The following is a 9,948-nucleotide window of genomic DNA, read 5'->3' on the forward strand; positions in this document are numbered from 1 at the left end:
AAACCTTTGTTACATATGATGGCTATAAAGGTTTTCTCAGATTTGCAATTAATTGAATTTGTCATGTCTGTGTGATCATGTTTTGTTTTAGTCATGTTCGGTTTTGTTTTTGGACTTTTTGTGCACTTTTGTTTGTTTTGTCACCATAGCAACCATTAGTTTCACCTGGTTCACATCCTCATGTCACGCACCTGTCTCACGTTTTCACATATTGAGTCACGCACCTGCTGTCACTAATCGTGTCACTATTATTTAAGCTCCCAGTTGCCAGGCTATCTTGCTGGCGACATTCTGTCATGACATGGACTATGGCGTAGTTGTTTTCCCCAGATGCAATAAAAGTTGGAGCGGACATGCCGTGAAAGTAAGGACATATTTATTTTTACTATAACAAAAAGAACAAACTAAAGGTGCGCACAAGGCGGAGGCACAAACTTGACTATGAAACAAGAACTTACACTTAATGTAGACTAAGAACATGAAACAAAAGAACTGCTTGAACTTGAAAGATACATCTCCTGGATGCACTGGGACACATCATCAGTGATGTATCCTGGATTCATCGGGTGTTTCGGGTCTCGCAACATCAGACACCCTCGTCCAGGCGACCCAGCCGGGGTGATCAAGTCCCTGCTTGTGTCCCAGTAGCAACCCACGGATCTGCCCTTTTCAGCCACAACCACCTCGTGGCTTTCTCTGCCGCTTCACTTGCGGATTGAATGGCCCTCCTTTTGGCCGCCCCTTTGACTCCCAATCGGCCAAGCACTTTACAGAGGGAGCATCCTGCAAAGCCACGGCAACCAACTTCTATTGGCTCATAGAAAGTCCTCCAGCCCCTGCCCCTGCAGTCCTCCACCAGCTCCTGATACTTGGCACGTTTCTTTTCGTTGGCTTCCTCAATCCGCTCCTCCCAAGGCACTGTTAGTTCCAGCATGATGAGGTGTTTTGAAGCCTCTGAGATGATGATCATGTCTGGCCGTAGAGATGTTTTTACAATGTGCTGGGGGAACCTCAGTTGTTTTCCCAGGTCAACGTGTAGCTGCCAATCAGGGGCTGTGTGAAGGAGTCCTGTTATTGTCTTTGGACGTGCACGAGGTCTCTCCCCAGCTTTGATGAAAGAGATTGCCTTCTTTGGGGCATGATGTTGCTTGCTGCTGCTGATGGCTGAGGCTATGCTCTCAGCAACTGCTTTGAGTACCTGGTCATGACGCCAGCGATAGCGACCATCAGCCAGAGACTTTGGGCAACTGCTGAGGAGATGTTCCAAGGAGCCTCTTCCGGAGCAAAGGGAGCAGAAGGGTATCTCGCTCTTCCCCCAAACATGGAGGTTTGCTGGGCTAGGGAGGGAATCGTAGACTGCTGCCACGAGGAACCGGACGCGGTGGAGGTCTGCCTGCATGATGTTTGACCAGGTGACTTTGCGCTGCAACGTGCCCTCCCATCTTGTCCATGCCCCCTGTTGCCGGAGTCCCACTACCCTGCCCACTCGCTCTTCCTCCAAGCCTGCTCGGACCTCCTCCTGGAGTAGATGTCGTCTGTCTTTGCCCCGTGCCTGGCTGACTTGGGTCTTTGGGAAGTAGCCCAAGCCTGCTCTCCCTGTTGCTATGGCCCCAACCAGTGCCTTTTGTCTAAGGCTTGACTCAGCCACCTCCACTGCCTTTTCTGCCTTCCACTTCCTTCCTGTCCTCACTTCAATCCCGGCTGATGACACCTTGCGGTCCCTGGAGTCTCTGTACTGTAGGGCTTCTCTTGTGCGTGCCACCTTGAATTCTTCAGTGAGCCCACTGAAGGGTAGCTGCAGGATGTTGCTTGTCCCGTACAGAGCAGCGCTGTTGAGGCTGCGTGGGAGACCCAGCCATTTCCGCAGAAAGCTGCTGATCTTCCTTTCAAAGGATTCCACTGTTGTTACTGGGACTGCATATACAAGGAGAGGCCACAGGACTCTGGGAAGGATGGAGTGCTGGTAGATCCAGGCTTTGAATCTACCATGTAGGCCAGACTTGTCTACTTTGGTGAGCCACCCTCCAAGCTCTTCAGTAGACTTCTGGATAGCAGCAGAGTCCTTCAGGCTGGAGTCAAAGAGCTTTCCCAAGCTCTTGACTGGTTGCTCCGTGATGGATGGAATGACCGTTCCTGAGATTGAGAATCGGAATTTGTTGACCACCTTCCCCTTCTTCAGCACCATGGACCTTGACTTTGCGGGCTTGAAACTCATCCTGGCCCACCCAATGAGCCTCTCCAATCCCTGCAAGATCCACCTGCTCCCTGGTACTGATGTTGTTGTTTTGGTAAGGTCATCCATATAGGCTCTAATGGGGGGCTGTCGAACACCTGATCTGGACAGAGGCCCTCTGCATTCCACCTCAGCAGACTTTACCACCATATTCATCGCCAGTGCAAAAAGGACAACGGAGATGGTGCATCCTGTTATTATTCCCTTCTCAAGGCGATGCCAGTCAGAGGTTATTGACCCAGAAGTGACCCGGAGCCTGAAGTTATTGTAATAATCCAGGATCAAGTCCTTGATCTTGCTGGGAACATGGTGGCTTGTGTGGGATGGACCCATAGGCGTTAGTCAGGTCCAACCACAACACAGCAAGTTCCCCTCTGCTCTCATGGGCCTCTCTGATGAGCTGTGTGACGACACCGTTGTGCTCTAGACAGCCGGGGACTCCAGGAACCCCCCCCTTCTGCACTGAAGTGTCGATGTAGTTGTTCTTGAGGAGAAACTCGGTCAGTCTTCGGGAGACGATGCTGAAGAACACCTTCCCTTCCACACTCAGAAGTGATATAGTCCGAAACTGGTTGATGTTTTTCGAGTCCTCCTCCTTGGGGATCCATACTCCCTCTGCACACCTCCACTGGTTGGCCACTCTCTCCCTTCGCCAGATCACCTTCAAGATCTTCCACAGATGCTTGAGAAGCCCTGGACAGCGCTTGTAGACGAGGTAAGGTACACCACTGGGGCCCGGGGAAGATGCTGAGCGGGCTGCCTTGATGACCTCTTCAACCTCCTTCAAACTGGGCTCTGTCAACTGGAACTCTGCCGTTGGTGGAGCAGGGCTGATGAGCGCTCTGTTGGGTCCTAGATCTTGTCCCCTCAGTGGGTCGCTCATGGTATTCTGGAGGAAGCGATTCACTTCCTCTCTTGGGCACTCAAGCCGGCCACTGCGCTTGTCCCCGAGCAGCTGTTTAGTAAACCGAAAGGGGTTGGCAATGAAGACTGCCCGCTTCCTAGCTCTCTCTCTTCCACGCCTCCTGTGCCACTCTGCTCTGCGGAGAGTTGTCAGCTTCTTCCGCAGGATGTTGCGCAGCTCTTCTAAAGGTTGTTTGTCCTCCTCAGAAACTCTCTTGAACTGTTTCCTGAGGGTTCGAACCTCCTGGCGCAGTTGGTGTATCTTAGTGGCTCTGCGATTCATGGTGTAGGGGGTGGCCTCAGTGTTGCCCTTCTCCATCCGTCCGAATCTTTCTGAGCCATAGCTGACGATGATGGTACTCATTGCCTGGAGCCTGCTGTCGACATCTCCTTTAGCTGTGGCTTGGATGATGTTGGACACGTCCTCATCAAACTGCAGCCACTCGCTCCGTCTGTTTGCTTGGGGCCATTTAATCCGCTGCTGTGGAACTACTCTGCTGGGATTGAGAGACTCCGGTACGTGGAGGGACTGGGATATGTGGGGTGTCTCCTGTCCGGGCTCCTCCTGCGTCTCACCAGGTCCAGGACCTGTGCGTTGAACCTCGCTCTCCCGCTCCAAACATTTCATTCTGGCCTGATGGATTCTTAAGCCACGTTGATTTTTGCACAGCTTGCCGCAGATACATGTCATACTCGTAGTCAGTTCGTTTGCGGGGTTCGTTAACCTTTGGGCCGTCCGATTGGAGATCTCATCCTCCCCCCCTCTCGGGATCTCCTGGGGGTATTGCTCTGTAGGGTTTTCCGTAGCTTATTTGCTAAACGTGACATGAATAAACAAAAACTTACTTGGAACGAGAAAAGGACATGAAAAAGAGCAGCATGGATATCAACAAGGGTGTGTAGAGAGTGATGTAGAGAGTAATGTCGCCAGAAAGACAGCCTGGCAACTGGGAGCTTAAATAATAGTGACATGATTAGTGACAGCAGGTGCGTGACTCAAAATGTGAAAACGTGAGACAGGTGCGTGACATGAGGATGTGAACCAGGTGAAACTAATGGTTGCTATGGTGACAAAACAAACAAAAGTGCACAAAAAGTCCAAAAACAAAACCAAACATGACTACAACAAAACATGATCACACAGACATGACTTCTTGTAATTCTAATTCCAACTCAACATCCAATTCAATTCAAATTCAAAATCTTAGAATTCCAAATTCGGAATTTTGCATAAACCGATCAAAAAAACAAAAAAAAGATTAATTTCGTCTTAAATATGGTCTAGAAAAACAAGGGTCATCTGATAATGTAATTCATCAATAGCATTGTCAAATTCATATATAGCAATGCAACAACATTTGAGTTCTAATAATAAATAATTGAACCATTGCTAGTATACAGCTTTGTTCAAACTATGACAGGCTAATGTGGTCCCAAACAACAAAAGTTATTTTTGAATTTTTGTTTCATGTTCTTTTGATGGAGAACTTTGACATCCGTCACTGCAAGCAAGGCCATTATCTTCTAGAAACTACTACCACCCCATGCTATTCGCAGCTTTGACTCTGCTTCTGTCTCGTGTTATTAATCCACCTCTCAGGGTAGTAATGGTTCCCATTGTCTTTGTGTACACAATGTGCTTGTTAGATCTTGTTGTATGTACACCTCTTCAAACAGGTGGGGGTATAGGGCAGAAATATGCCTTACTGTCATTCCATATCCACTAAAAGTCGGCTTTCTCTTGGATTTGTGGCTTGTCGCTGTTCTGTGGGAAGAGATCTGACATGGAATGGAGAGGACAAAGGGTTGTATTACAGTTAAAACTGACGTGAACATGCGTCACAAAATGTCAAGACCGCAATCAGAAGTTCAACACCTGACACTACCTTTGTAAGAAATACTTGTCAGACAGTGACAATTGCTTTCAACAAATCAGGACGGTAAGAAGTGAGTGTCAAACTTCTCCACCTTAAAGCAGAGTGGAATACATAGGGAGTCTCACCCTCTATTCACTTTGTTCTGTTCAAGGACATAGCATAATAAGCCATATCCTGGCAAACAGCGTCACTATCTTTTAAGGACAGGGGGGGCTTAGACTCCAGGAGATGCACAGGATGCGAGCGAACATAGCGCACAAGCACAAATCTTCACAAACGGCTAACAAAGACTTAGAAATTATTTATTGTTATTATTATTATTTCAGTCGGTTTATTTGCAATCTGTGTTCAGTACAACAGCAAACATGGCTTTGCACAGTGACATTTTGTTTACAGCATCAACAGGAAACAATTACTTGCATGATCCTTCAAGATACACTGAAACACAATGAAAGTCATGGCATTAGCCTCTATGTTATTAGTTCACAACATAGAGGCTAATGCCACCACTTTAGCTCACAATACAATAATTGATCTAAATTGCACAGATTACATTTTGGGCACATATGTGACTAAAATGGTTGTAAATTCAAGCCCTGGAAATATTACTTAATTACTTGAATTAAAGTAATATCTGGATTGGGATAATTTGGCTTATAAATAATACATTTATATATATGTATATATATATATGTATATATTATGGCAAGCCGTTAAGGAAATTAAATATATATGGAAGTCTGAATGGAAATGAGAAATGTTTATATATACTGTAAATAAGAAAGACTTAGAGTCCGTCTGCTGATCTGAAAAAGAGCCAAAGCTGTCAAAGAGCTGAGGGACCATCTTCAAAGTGCAATGCTGAAACAAATAATGCAAACAATAAAATGTAACTTCCAGGGCTCGAGATTAACGTAGTCCCGTCGTCCCGGGGACGGTAAAAAAAAAATGCACGGGACGAGATGAAATGCTCCCCGGGACGATGGCTTTTAACCATTTTTTTACTTTTTGTTTGTATGTATTTATTCATTTTACATGTTGTCTTAAATGTCTTGGTTTTCCCTCCCTCTGAAAATCCTATGAAGCCATCCTATAATAATACAACAGCTATTAATGTAACAATACAATAAAACAAATATATTTAATTATGTTGTTTTCATTATTTTAGCAATAGGCTAATGTATATTACTTTATATAGATTCTACAAGAAACACAAAACTTAAAAACACAATTATTTACAATTGCAGACACAAGGTTTCGTGCAGCTTCACTCATTGTAAAGGAAGACGGAAGTCCACGCAGGAGAAAAATGACTACAAAGATGGTGTCTGGGTTTTATAAATAAAGTTGATTTGATTTGATTTGATTTCTCATATATATATATATATATATATATATATATATATATATATATATATATTAAGTCTTTCATACATATATATATATATATATATATATATATATATATATATATATATATATATATATATATATATATATATATATATATATATATATATATATTAAGTCTTTCATACATATATATATATATATATATATATATATATATATATATATATTTTTTTTTTTTTTTTTTTTTTTTTTTTTCTTTGCATCTCGAACAATTTTCCTGGCTGTTGTGGCTGAAATCTTTGCTGGTCTACCTGAATCCCTCATTTCCCACTTCTTAATCAGTGTTTGAACACTGCTGATTGGCATTCTCAATTCCTTGGATATCTTTTAATACCCCTTTCCTATTTTATGCAGTTCAATTACCTTTTCTCGCAGATCCTTTGACAATTATTTTGCCTTCCCCATGACTCAGAATCCAGAAACATCTGTGCAGCACTGGATGAAAGATGCAATGGTCTGTCAGAAGCCCAGAAACTCACTGACCTTTTATACACACACATTAATTACAAACAAACAGGTCACAGGTGAGGATTGGAACCTCGATTAGCCATTCAAACCTGTTTGTGTCAACTTTTGTGCATGTTATCAGATCAAAGTCACTGGGGTATGTAAACTTTTGATCAGGGTCATGTGGGTACTTTTTTTGTCATTTTGATTTAAAAAGAGTAACACAGTTGTTTGCCAATAAATAGCTTCTCACAACCATTAAACATGAGTAGAAGAAAGGTTTTTGTGTTATCATTCATATTCTCTGAAGAATGGCCAAGAAATCATAAATTCTCCCAGGGTATGTAAACTTATGAGCACAACTGTATATATATATATATATATATATATATATATATATATATATATATATATATATATATATATATATATATATATATATATGAAAGACTTAAAGGTATACTAGAGGATGTTGTGGATCATGTTGACTATTGGTGATGATAGTCATACGTGAATGAGCTCAGCTCCTGTTCTCCTCCATGTGTAAAGTGAGAAACACAGCTTATGCTCCAGAAGGAAGTCACCTCAAAGATAGCAAATGGTAAAAAAGAGTGCACATTTAACTTTATAAATAACCAGGACCTTCATGATGCATTTCAGGCTAACTAGCTAACTAAGTAGCAGCATTGTTTTAGAGCGGGAATGTAACTTTTTGTCAAACACAGACCTGGTGTAAAGTGGAGCTAATACATTTTACGACAAGCAGTGATGAATACTTACTTTCTTGAAAAAGTTTCTTATGTCCATTTTGCATACGTTCACGTTCTTGTTCTGCAGTGCTGTGTGCTAATGTGCTTCGTACACCTGCAGGACCGCAAGCAAGGTCGCAGAGAAAATGCGGACTGGATTTTGAGTGATGTGGGCATTTTCTATATGAACAAGTCCAAGGACCGCAAGCAAGGTCGCAAAGAAAATGTGGACTGGATTTTGAGTGATGTGGGCATTTTCTATATGAACAAGTGGAATGGATTGGATACCGACGCACTAAAGGGGCTCTCTACCTTACGCTATGAAGTGAGGGGAAACTGAGTGAATAATGACAGGTTATATGATTATTTATTTAAACTCATATTCGGGCCACTTTATAATGAATATGTCGGCATGTAATTGTAAAAAAAAAAAAAAAAAAAAAATCTCCAAATTATTTAGGGGGGCTTAAGAATATTTTAGGGGGGCTTGAGCCCCCGTAAATTAGGCCTAACAACGCCAATGCTGGCAAATACACACACATAGTGTCTTGTTTGGTTTTGATAGTGAGAAGAGGTGCCAGGAATAAGACAAAGCGAGAATGGACAAATGTGTGTGCATCAAAAACACACGTTTAGGTTAACAATCAGTTTCGTTGGACAAAGCCCAAACAACACGTGAGCAGAGGGACAATCGAGAGAACATACCAGATTTTGTAGGTCACAGTCTTCTCTCCAGAGCTGGTTTTGCTACTGTTTGTACTCACTCCATTTGTATAGAATAAATTGTTAATCTTCAATTCTAGTCTCCTTGCCTTTACCAGACAAGCCATTAGAATAAAAGGGGAGATCCGAACAAGGTCACTGCCTTCCTTTACACTCACATATGTTATGGCTCTGAAAACTACCCCAGTACTACTCAGTACCGTCTATACAGAACGGCAGTATTGAAAAATGTTGAATTTTACAGGCAGTGTTGTTTGTGCAAGTGTTTTTATGTGGAAAGGCACCAACCACTGAGACAGGCATGGCTTATTGTTGCTGGACATAACTAAATGGGCTGAAATATAAGGACAAAACAAGGACAGTTACTAAAGCAATTGCTGCAAAATTTACACTCTAAGAATTACAATATATGCGTATGTCCTGTAGATGGATTCATTTATGTGTGTAAACATTTTGCAGATATGTCACTACTTTGCAATAAATATAAATACATATGGGAAAGTATTGCCCTGAATGCAGAGTCGCTATCAATTTTTATTACAACACCCTTACCTTGTCAACATGACCAATATGGCACTGACATGTGGTGCTGAAGATTATATTTCCCCATGGTTTAGAATAAATATCCACTTGTTTTTTTTACCATGAATGGGCAAAATAATTGACTGAATTTCAAAATAAATAAAGAAATAATGCCTTTACATCCTGAAAGGTTCATTCTGCACACAAAATAAATTGCCACCGTAAAGTTGTTGGTGGCCCCAGTAATTGTGTAAATACGTTTTACACAAGCTGCAAATATCAACATAGAACACACAAAGGGTTTCTTAGAGTAGTCGACTATGTGGGAAAATGGACCCGGTGTTCTGGCAAGAAGTGCTCCCCATTAGATTTTGTGCACCCCTTACATCTGCGCGTACATATGAACCAAAAGGAATGCAAAAATTAAACTGCGTGTTGAAGAAATATTTTAAGCGAGTACGATCGTTACAACAATAACACTATATTTTTGTATTTTGTCATTTACTACATTTACCACAAACTATTAAGCCATCTAATGTACAATTTATTAGGTTATGGTTTAATGTGAAGATGTAGAAAATCGAGGGCTACAAGGATTTTCCGAACAAAACAAATATAACCCAATAAATCATACATTTAATCTTTTGAACTGTGAAACATGTAAATTAAATGACAAAATACAAAAATATAGCGTGATTTAGTGTTGTACTCAAGTGCAAGTGTCCTTCAATGCACAATTACATTTTCGCATTCCTTTAAGTCATACACATGTGCAGATGCAGGGGGTACATCAGTTCCTATGGGGAACAAGTTGCTGGGGTGTAGCTTCAACTAGTTTGCACCCTTACAGCTCCACTCTGGCAATGGTAATGATCCTTCTGCTGGTTCACTTACAGAACCCTTGTTATGCTCTGTACTTCCTTTAGATCGTCAAGTTTGATCATCTTCTGAGGAGCTCACTGAACCAGGGATTCTCACATTGGGTGGTGGTTCGCGGGCTCCATCGAGTTGTAGGCCAAGGAATCACTCAATTAAATATTCAAACACAGTGTTATCAATCAATCAATCAATCAATCTTTAT

General features: G+C 42.1%; 1 pseudogene; it reads right to left on the reverse strand.

Annotated features, from left to right (window-relative positions):
• Window positions 1-512: 512 nt before the first annotated feature.
• Window positions 513-3,934, reverse strand: LOC133571894 (uncharacterized; annotated as a pseudogene).
• Between the last annotated feature and the right edge of the window lie 6,014 nt (window positions 3,935-9,948).

This window comes from Nerophis lumbriciformis, linkage group LG29 (assembly GCF_033978685.3).
Source record: "Nerophis lumbriciformis linkage group LG29, RoL_Nlum_v2.1, whole genome shotgun sequence".
Taxonomy (NCBI): domain Eukaryota; kingdom Metazoa; phylum Chordata; class Actinopteri; order Syngnathiformes; family Syngnathidae; genus Nerophis; species Nerophis lumbriciformis.